The sequence below is a fragment of the Macrobrachium nipponense genome, chromosome 7, assembly GCF_015104395.2.
Source record: "Macrobrachium nipponense isolate FS-2020 chromosome 7, ASM1510439v2, whole genome shotgun sequence".
Lineage (NCBI taxonomy): Eukaryota > Metazoa > Arthropoda > Malacostraca > Decapoda > Palaemonidae > Macrobrachium > Macrobrachium nipponense.
The window spans coordinates 9587670-9596282 of record NC_061109.1 but is presented as its reverse complement, the minus strand read 5'-3'; positions in this window follow the sequence as shown (position 1 = coordinate 9596282).

The following is an 8613-nucleotide window of genomic DNA, read 5'->3' as shown; positions in this document are numbered from 1 at the left end:
TTGGCAACCCTGTTACCTCCTATTCTGTCCGCCAGTTGGCAAACACTGTCGTTGACAGATACGAAAAACCTTCCCTCAAATCAGTTGTTAACGAGCGTCCGTGTTGTTTACATCACGGCCGCTCTTTATAAATTTCCTTAAACATTTTTGTGCCTTTAAAGCTTTCATTATTTGTTAAATGAGACTTTATATGAATTACCACTCACTCATTACATCACGAAATAGTGAATTAACTTTGATTTCTGTTGTGGTTCTTATCTTAAATTACGAACTTTTGCTCGACCCGGAACTACTGACCTGTCCAATTCTACAATGGATTACCAAGAAAATTACGATGCTTTCCTTCTGCCAGCAACATCAGGAACTGCCCGGTGGGACAAGGATGAGTAGCAGGGAGTATGAACCCCATGACATTTGTAGCTCTTGTCGTGGAAAGGTTTTGTTGTGGACTTGACTTCTCGTTGTGACGTATGTAAGCCTGGTCTGACGAGGATATGACTGCTTATATGAAACGCCAAACAATCTTGCAGCGTAAAAGATCGGTTAAGGAAAAAGAAAAAGAAACGATTGCTAGAACTGTATCTAACGAATTCTTTGACTTGGGCGCTCATGGTTCTGGCTCTTCGGTTTCGGTATCGTACGACTCCGATTTCCGAATTAATTGATGCTTTGCCCCCTGTACAACCGGTAATTAGTGAAGTTATTTCTGATGTGGATTCAAAGATTTTGGCAATGGAAACTACCTGGAAACAGAATTTTTAAGAAATTACAGCTTAGTCTAGATAGAGATATTTCAGCTAAGTTTAACAATCTGTCAGAGAATTTTCAAGAAGCCTTTACTAGAATGTCTAACACTTTTAGATTCATTTTCAGCTCCTCGTCAGGTTACCTGTCGACAGCACCATGGGTAACGGTGCGACAGATACCCCGGCTTGTGAACCCCGTCGTGGCGAAGGCCTAGGGGGGATCCGGTCCGGGCAGGTGCTAACGAATCTTTACCCAACGTGTCCCCTGTTAGTCCCGTAACAGTGCCAAAGGGCGCTTATTTAGGAGAAGGGGGGAGGGATATTAGTGTTAGACCATTAGATAGCTAGTCGTCAGGATTTTACTTCAGGGGAAGTTTCTAAGTTAGGATCTGACGATGATGATGATGATGACGCGGATTCGTGTGATATTGATGTTTCCTCTCGAATGGATGTCATGATGTAGAATTCAAGAAACTTTTTTGATTTAATTTTGAGTTTTCTTCCTCAGGCGAGGCCTGCTAAAGAGCAGAAGCAGCCTCCGCCTCGTTGTATTACAGAAGGGATTTTTCTTGACGGTCCTTCCCGGTCACGGGAATTTTTACGTTTTCCCTTGCCCAGAGGTTCGCGAGAGTGAGGGCGGACGTTGCCGCTAAACTTTCGAAGGTGATCGGGGAAGGGAAGAGGAAGCTCTCTTCTCTTCTACGACACCGGAGAGGAGTTTACCAGGTGGCGGATGATTCTTCATTCTCTCGACCCCCCTCCCAAGCCAAATCCTGATTTTGTCCGACTTTCAAGTCAAACCTTGCCTTCTAAGGCTTCGGTCTCTGTCTCAATTGGAAGAATTTTATTGCCTATGGATTATGTTTATGAGCTCCTTACAAGAAGCTCAATCCTTCAATATGTGGGTCCTCCGGAGGGCTTTTAATGTATATCAAGGGACTCGGGTTTGTTCCTCCTGATGCTCCTCTTTTTGAGAAATTCTGCTCATCTATTTCAATCGCTTCTGTACATCAGAACGAGCTTCTTGCTGCTTCAATGCAGGCCTTTCTTGTTTCTCTAAGGCGTAACCTGTATTTGTCGCAGTTACCCTCCTCTTGTATCGGAGATTCAGAGAACCCGTCTGTTGTCCTCTCTCCTTTGGCGATTTCCTTTTCGATATTTCTGTGCTTTCTGAGGTTTTGAAGGAACATCAAGGTGATGCCTCTTCCAAGCTCACGTGGGCCTTATCAAGAGCTTTTTCCTCTGGTCTTCCTCCCGTTCCTTCAAGGAGTAAGCGAATAAGTTTAGGACCAGATCTGTACCTTCTGCTCCAGCCCAACAACCTCCTTACTGGCTCTTTTTTTCCAGAGTACATCCTCAGGTTGCTGGTGCCTCTTCTTCATCCTCTAGTGCTCACCCTTGAAACGCGGAGAGGTTCTTGGCGTGGCTCAAAGGGCAGAGAAAGAGCTCAACCTCCAGGAGGACCTTCTTCTTCTTCTTCTTCTTCCTTGTCTCTGGGTAAGAATTTTCGGAAGTAGGAGTCGTCACCTCGCCTGGAGACCGCAGTAGGAGCTTGTCTCTCCCGCCATTGGTCAGCTTGGCAGGGGAGAGCGGTGGATGCTTGGGTGGTGGAGGTCCTGAAGGAAGGTTACGAGATCCCTTTTGTTTCCAGACCTCCACTTTCCAATCGTCCTCTCGAGTTCAGCAGTTATTCCCTCACTCAATCAGGGGTCAAGCCTTGGAGAAGGAGCTTTCGGCCCTCTTGGAGAAGGATGCCCATAGAGCGAGCTCCTCCTTCTCCCGGGTTTTACTCTCGGATGTTTGTAGTTCTAAGGCCTCGGGTGCCTGGCGCCCCATCATATGATCTTTCGGTTTTGAACAAGTTCATTCTAAAGTCCAAGTTCAGGATGGAGACGGTCCAGACTGTTCTTTCATCCGTCAGAAGGGGGGACTGGATGATTTCCATCGATCTGCAGGATGCTTATCTGCAAGAAGCAGACCTTACCTTCGGTTTTTCACGGACTCGGAGTTTTCCAGTTCAAGACCCTTTGTTTCGGCCTCACCACTGCTCCACATGGGTCTTTTCTCGGGTGATGGCTCTGTTTCAGCTATTCTGCATCAGTTAAATGTAAGGATGCTTCGGTATCTGGGACGATTGGCTAGTCCAGGCGAATCTCTAGAGAAATGTCCTCCGGTCGAGGAGATAGTTCTGTCTCTGTGTCGTTGGGCATTCGTGTCAACTTCGACAAGTCCAATCTAATCCCTTGCCAGATCATGACTTATCTGGGATTGTTTTTGAATTCCCCAGATTTTGAGGGGCTTCTTTCCCACCGCTCAGAAACGGATAGACAAGCTTCTGAGTCTGATCAAAGAATTTTTGTCCTCCGTAACGCAGCCAGTTTCTCTTTGGAGGTCTCTCCTGGGCCATTTGTCATCCCTCATCCAACTGGTTCCCGGAGGCCTTCTCAGAATGAGGTCCCTTCAGTCGACACTTCGCCAGTCATGGGATTTCGTGTCCGAGGACACGATAGTCGCCTCTTCTCCACAATGTCGGAAGGATCTCCGTTGGTGGATGCAAGTTCACCTCCTCAAGTCAGGGGACATCTCTTCTTTCGGTTTCCTGCCGGACCTAATGTTTTGGTCCAGACGCCTCGGATCAAGGTTGGGGCGCACACCTGGGATCCGAAGCCGCTTCGGGCCTTTGGTTAGAGGAGGAGAGGATCATGTCAATAAATTGGAGGGACTGAGGGCAGTGTACCTAGGCTTCTTTCATTTCAGGAAACAACTGTTGGTGAGTCTGTTGTCGCGATCTTTGTCGACAACACCACAGCAGTCTCGTACTTGAGAAACCAGGCGGCACAGCAGTCGGATCTTCTCACTCAAGAAGCCCGATCAAATCCTGTGTTGGGCAGAAGACAGGGGGGTTTATTACGTTGGTCCCTCAGTTTATCCTGGGCCATCACAACGTCTTAGCAGACGCCTTGTCGAGACCGAACGAAGTTCAAGGGTCGGAGTGGACACTTTGCCAGGAAGTCTTCGACAGCCTCAGGAAGAAATGGCCTGTCACAGTCGATCTGTTTGCCACCCCACTGAATTTTCGGTGCCAGATATCGCGCCCCTTATCAGACTCCTCAGGAGTGCCGGGACAGACTCTCTTTTGCAGGACTGGGAGGGACTTCAAGCCTATGCTTTTCCTCCGTTCTCTCTGGTGAGGTCAGTCCTCAACAAAGTGAGGCCAACCAAGCGTCTGGATCTCACCTTGATCGCCCCCTTCTGGGCACAGAAGGAGTGGTTTCCCGACCTTTCTTGGAAGCACTGGTGGAAAACCCCCATTCGCCTGCCAGAGGAGGGAACCCAAGGTCTTTCTCAAACAACCCCATTTCATCGGTTACCATCCAGAGGCTTCTCACATGCCTTCATCTTTTCATGCTGGGAGGACTGTCAGGAGGTTGTCTCCCAAAGCCACGAAGGGTTCTCCCTTCAGGAGGGTGGCGCGGACAGTTGGGCTCTTGCCAAGACGGGCGCAATCAACCAGGAGTAAACAAAATTATCAGGCTAAAAATTGGTCGGTTTACAAGGACGTTGGGTGTAAGTCTCAAGGACATTCAATTTCTAGACCTTCCTTACTGAAAGTAGCGGAGTTTTAGTTCATTTACATCATGACAGGGCCCTGTCACCTTCGTGCATTAAGGGTTTATAGGTCTATGCTTTCCTATGTTTTTAAGGCAAGGCTCCCTGAGATCTCTTCATCTATGTCATTAGAGATTTACTTCGATCTTTTTCCCTATCTCGACCCAGGCCACAGTGTTCGCCTACCGACATGGACGTTAACAAAGTCCTTCAAGCCTTAAAGGTTCCCTCCGTTTGAGCCTCTGAATTCTGCCAAATTTAGGGACCTCTCTTCTAAGACACTCTTCCTTGTCTCACTGGCTACAGCCAAGAGGGTGGGTGAACTGCAAGCACACATTTTCTGGTTGCCAGATCTGGACAAGACATGATTTTGTCATACCTTCCTGAATTTGTCGCAAAGACTGAATAGTCTGATAATCCCATTCCCAGGTCTTTCGTACTGAAGTCGTGGTCGACTTTGTTGGCGGTCTAATTCTGTTTTGCCTCTTTTTACTTGAGGGATATTTTCTCTAGTTCTAGGTGACCTTTCGTTCTTTGGGCCCGTTGGTGATGGCAGGACAGGTCGTCAGACAGGAGAATTAGGTAGTCTTCCTGTTTTACATTTGGTTGCTACCTGTATATTATTCATTAATTTTTGTTTTGTTGTATATATTTTTTGTTTTTGTATTATAACCCATGGCAGTTTTTGACGTAGTTATAATGGGAATTAGGCAGTTTGGTATTTAGGTGTTGTTGATGACAAGGACTGACTGCTTGGCAACTCATGCTGCTTCCATTTTCAGTGTGAAATGGTTCCAGCCACGGGGTTGTTGGTCGGCACTGGCGACTACGCTTCTCCCCAGAGTCGATGCTGACCTAGGACTAGCCACTGTTCGCTTGTCCTGACGACTCCTGCTTCTTCCACTGTCCTGGACAGGGAATTAGTCGATGGATCGTCTGCTGTCATCTGGTGACTCGCTCACCATCTACTTTTTGTCTCGCCTGTCTTCTCGGAGTCAGACACTCGTGTGAGATCAGGCGACATTTAGTAGCCCTGAGTTTCTTGTTGACTAAGTCGGTTGCGTTGATACACCCCCGATGATCGTGTAACATGAGACCAGGTTGGACTGTCAGGCATTCGTCCTTCGGGACTGAATCGCCTTTTTGCTCCGCGCTCCTTTCTCTTGGCACCAGAAAGCCTCGAGTTAGGAGTTGCTCATGAGCCGATTCGTTGCTGGCGACGTTGGGTTGCGTTGATACACCCCCAAGGTTTGCTTAGCTTTGAATCGCCCAGACAGTCCAGACACTCATCCTTTAGGGAAAGAATAGTGCTTGATAGTCTTCAGGGTGCAGCCTTGCTGTCCGCAATTCGTCTGACTGGTCACCTGGTCGGTCACCTGACTTTAGTACAGACGGACTGACTATGCACTTACTCCTTGTCCTGTGCTACCGCAGTTTGGTGCATTATGGTAGGAGACTTTGTTAGTATCTTTGACCTTGGGTTGAGTTTTGACTGCCTATGATATATATTTCTTTGTTTGTTTTCTCCTATTCTGTCCGAAGGGGAAATTGTATTCAGATTCCCTCCTCCTTTTCAATGTGGTTAATCGGGCTAGATAAATTATATTAAGGTAATGTTTATTAATATGGAATTTTTATTCTAAAATTAATATTAATAATACTTACCTGTATAATTTATCTAGTCCCACCCATCCTACCCCACGATCTGCCTATCACAACTGATTTGAGGGAAGATTTTCGTATCTGTCAACGACAGTGTTGCAACTGGCGGACAGAATAGGAGGTAACAGGGTTGCCAATGTGGTAAATTTTGGTGCGGTTTTTGGGGATTTAGGGCTAGATAAATTATACAGGTAAGTATTATTAATATTAATTTAGAATAAAAATTCCATTTTCAAAAAGCTTTTGGTTTGGATGGGAAGTAGTTGCCTGAATCTTTTAGTGTTCTTCATGGTGGTCACTAAGTCACAGTTGAAGGGATATAGGCGGTTAACATTTTATAGCTCAAGTTTGATAGAGGAAGGTTTAATGCTTCCAACACAGATTGAGAGCTCTTTGTTGCAAATTGGAGCTTCCCATTTTATTGCAGGATCTGATGCTGTGTCATATACCAGTATTTGGCTTCCATAATCTTGTCTAAAATAGATGGAACAGGGTTGTGATAGGTTTTTCCAAATAGGTTTTTATAGTGCATTTTTACTTCGGGCTTGTATATATGGAGTGTGATTTCAAGTTTTGTTTTTATCAAAGAAAGTGTAAGATTGTTTGTATCAAAGAAAGTGTAAGAATATCATGGTTTGGCCTGTGCATGTAGTTTATCAGATTGTTTCTGATGTAATATATACTTTATATAAATTCCATTTTTTTCTGATGTTATATAAAACCAGAAGATTGTTTCCTGTTGTAGATATACTTTATATAAATTCCATTTTCTTTCTGATGTTATATAAAACCAAGAAGATTGTTTCTGTTGTAGATATACTTTATATAAATTCCATTTTCTTTCTGTTATGTACACCCAAGATTTCTTGAATTTTTCATTAAAAAAAGGGAAACTTTCTGATGATGGCCCAGTATTTACTTATGTTACAGCAATGTTAATTGTACATTGAGTATGTCATAGTTAAAAGCTGTATAAAGTATTGTTGGTATAGCCATTCAAATTCAGAATCTCTATCATAAGCAGTTGCATATTACTTTTATTACTTATATGCTTTTTTTTAAGTACAAAGATAAAACTCATATTCAACTATGAAAAAAAAAAATCTAAAGTAAAATTTGTTCTTCTGCATTATTACAGATGTTCATTATGTTTTCCTTGCAGTCTGTCAAATCTTGAACAAAATTGTCTGTAAACTATTTTTAACATACTATTAGTATATATGTTACAAGAGAAATGTAAAATTTTATAAAACTATTTTTATCCAGTCTTCTTCAATTTCACCACTCATATTTCCAGGGTCGGTTGCCTTGATGCATCACCTCTAACTATTCTTATTGCAAACATCTTCTCTACTAAGCCCTTCTCCAAATCCTCCTCCACTTTATCACTCCATGTAATCTTGACCTTCTACCTCTTAATAGGTTCACCCAATCCTCTTTACTCCTCCCTCGCTCATCCTTATCTTGGGCTATACCATCTCAATCTTAACTCTTACCATATCAGTCCTCTTGACTTCAGCACTTTTCATGTAGAGAAATGCTTGCAGATCCACCACAACCTTCCTCATTTCTGTTTGCTTCAATTTTTGTTCCTCCATCCATCTTAATATCCATGTGTCTGAACCATACCTTGTCAATAGTTTAATTACTGGCAGTAACTGGTTTTTCAGTGCCGATGTGCACCAAACCCTTTCTTATCAGTGCCAATCCCCTGTTGTGCCGATCCCCATTTACAGCGCTGCTGATCCTCAGTTATCAGCGCTCATAACTAGGGATCGGCGCCGATTACCAGGATCTGTGCTAATATTGATGATTTTCGGTTTATCGACAATTTCAGTCATGTTATCGTCATTCCATCAGGGAACAGAACCCCTGCTGATAACTGGGGACTGCCTGTAGTGCAATAGCTCTTATTTTCAGTTTATTTTTATTTGGCATTCATTTTTCACACGTTACCCCATGATACCTCCCTCCATTTCCCCCAAGCTGCTTTTATCCTACTTTAATCCTCACCTCAGCTTCACTCCCACCCTCTTGCCTTAGGCTAGATCCTAAGAATTAGAAATTCTCAACTAATTTAGATTAGCCTCTTCAGTCTTGTACAGATATCCCTTCCCTGCAGCTGGACACCATAACCTCACTTTTACCCTCATTTGCCTTCAGTACATATACCCCATTCAGTAGATTTTTGACCCCTCTTACTCTCCTTTGCAATTCTTCTTCAGTATTCACTGTAATCACTAGAATACAGTAAGTAGTAGTTGCCCATAATTCCCATAGAATTTCATTCCTAATCCCAATTCCTCAGTATACTGTACACCCATGACCGATGCAAACCAAAATAACCAAAGTAAACAAGTTCATAAATTCAAACAATTCTGTTCTGCCATAGGCTGTTGTTATGGCTGTCCTGGTTCTTTTATACTTTATTTCAACCAATCTAACCAACTTTTCTGGCACTGTTCTCTTTCCCCAACACCAAAGCATTATCTCCTTGATATTCTATTACTTCTCTAGGTCTGTTGATGCATAGTAGATCATTTGGTTACTTTCCAACTTCTTTCCTGTATGTCTCATTATGAAGATGGCATCACTA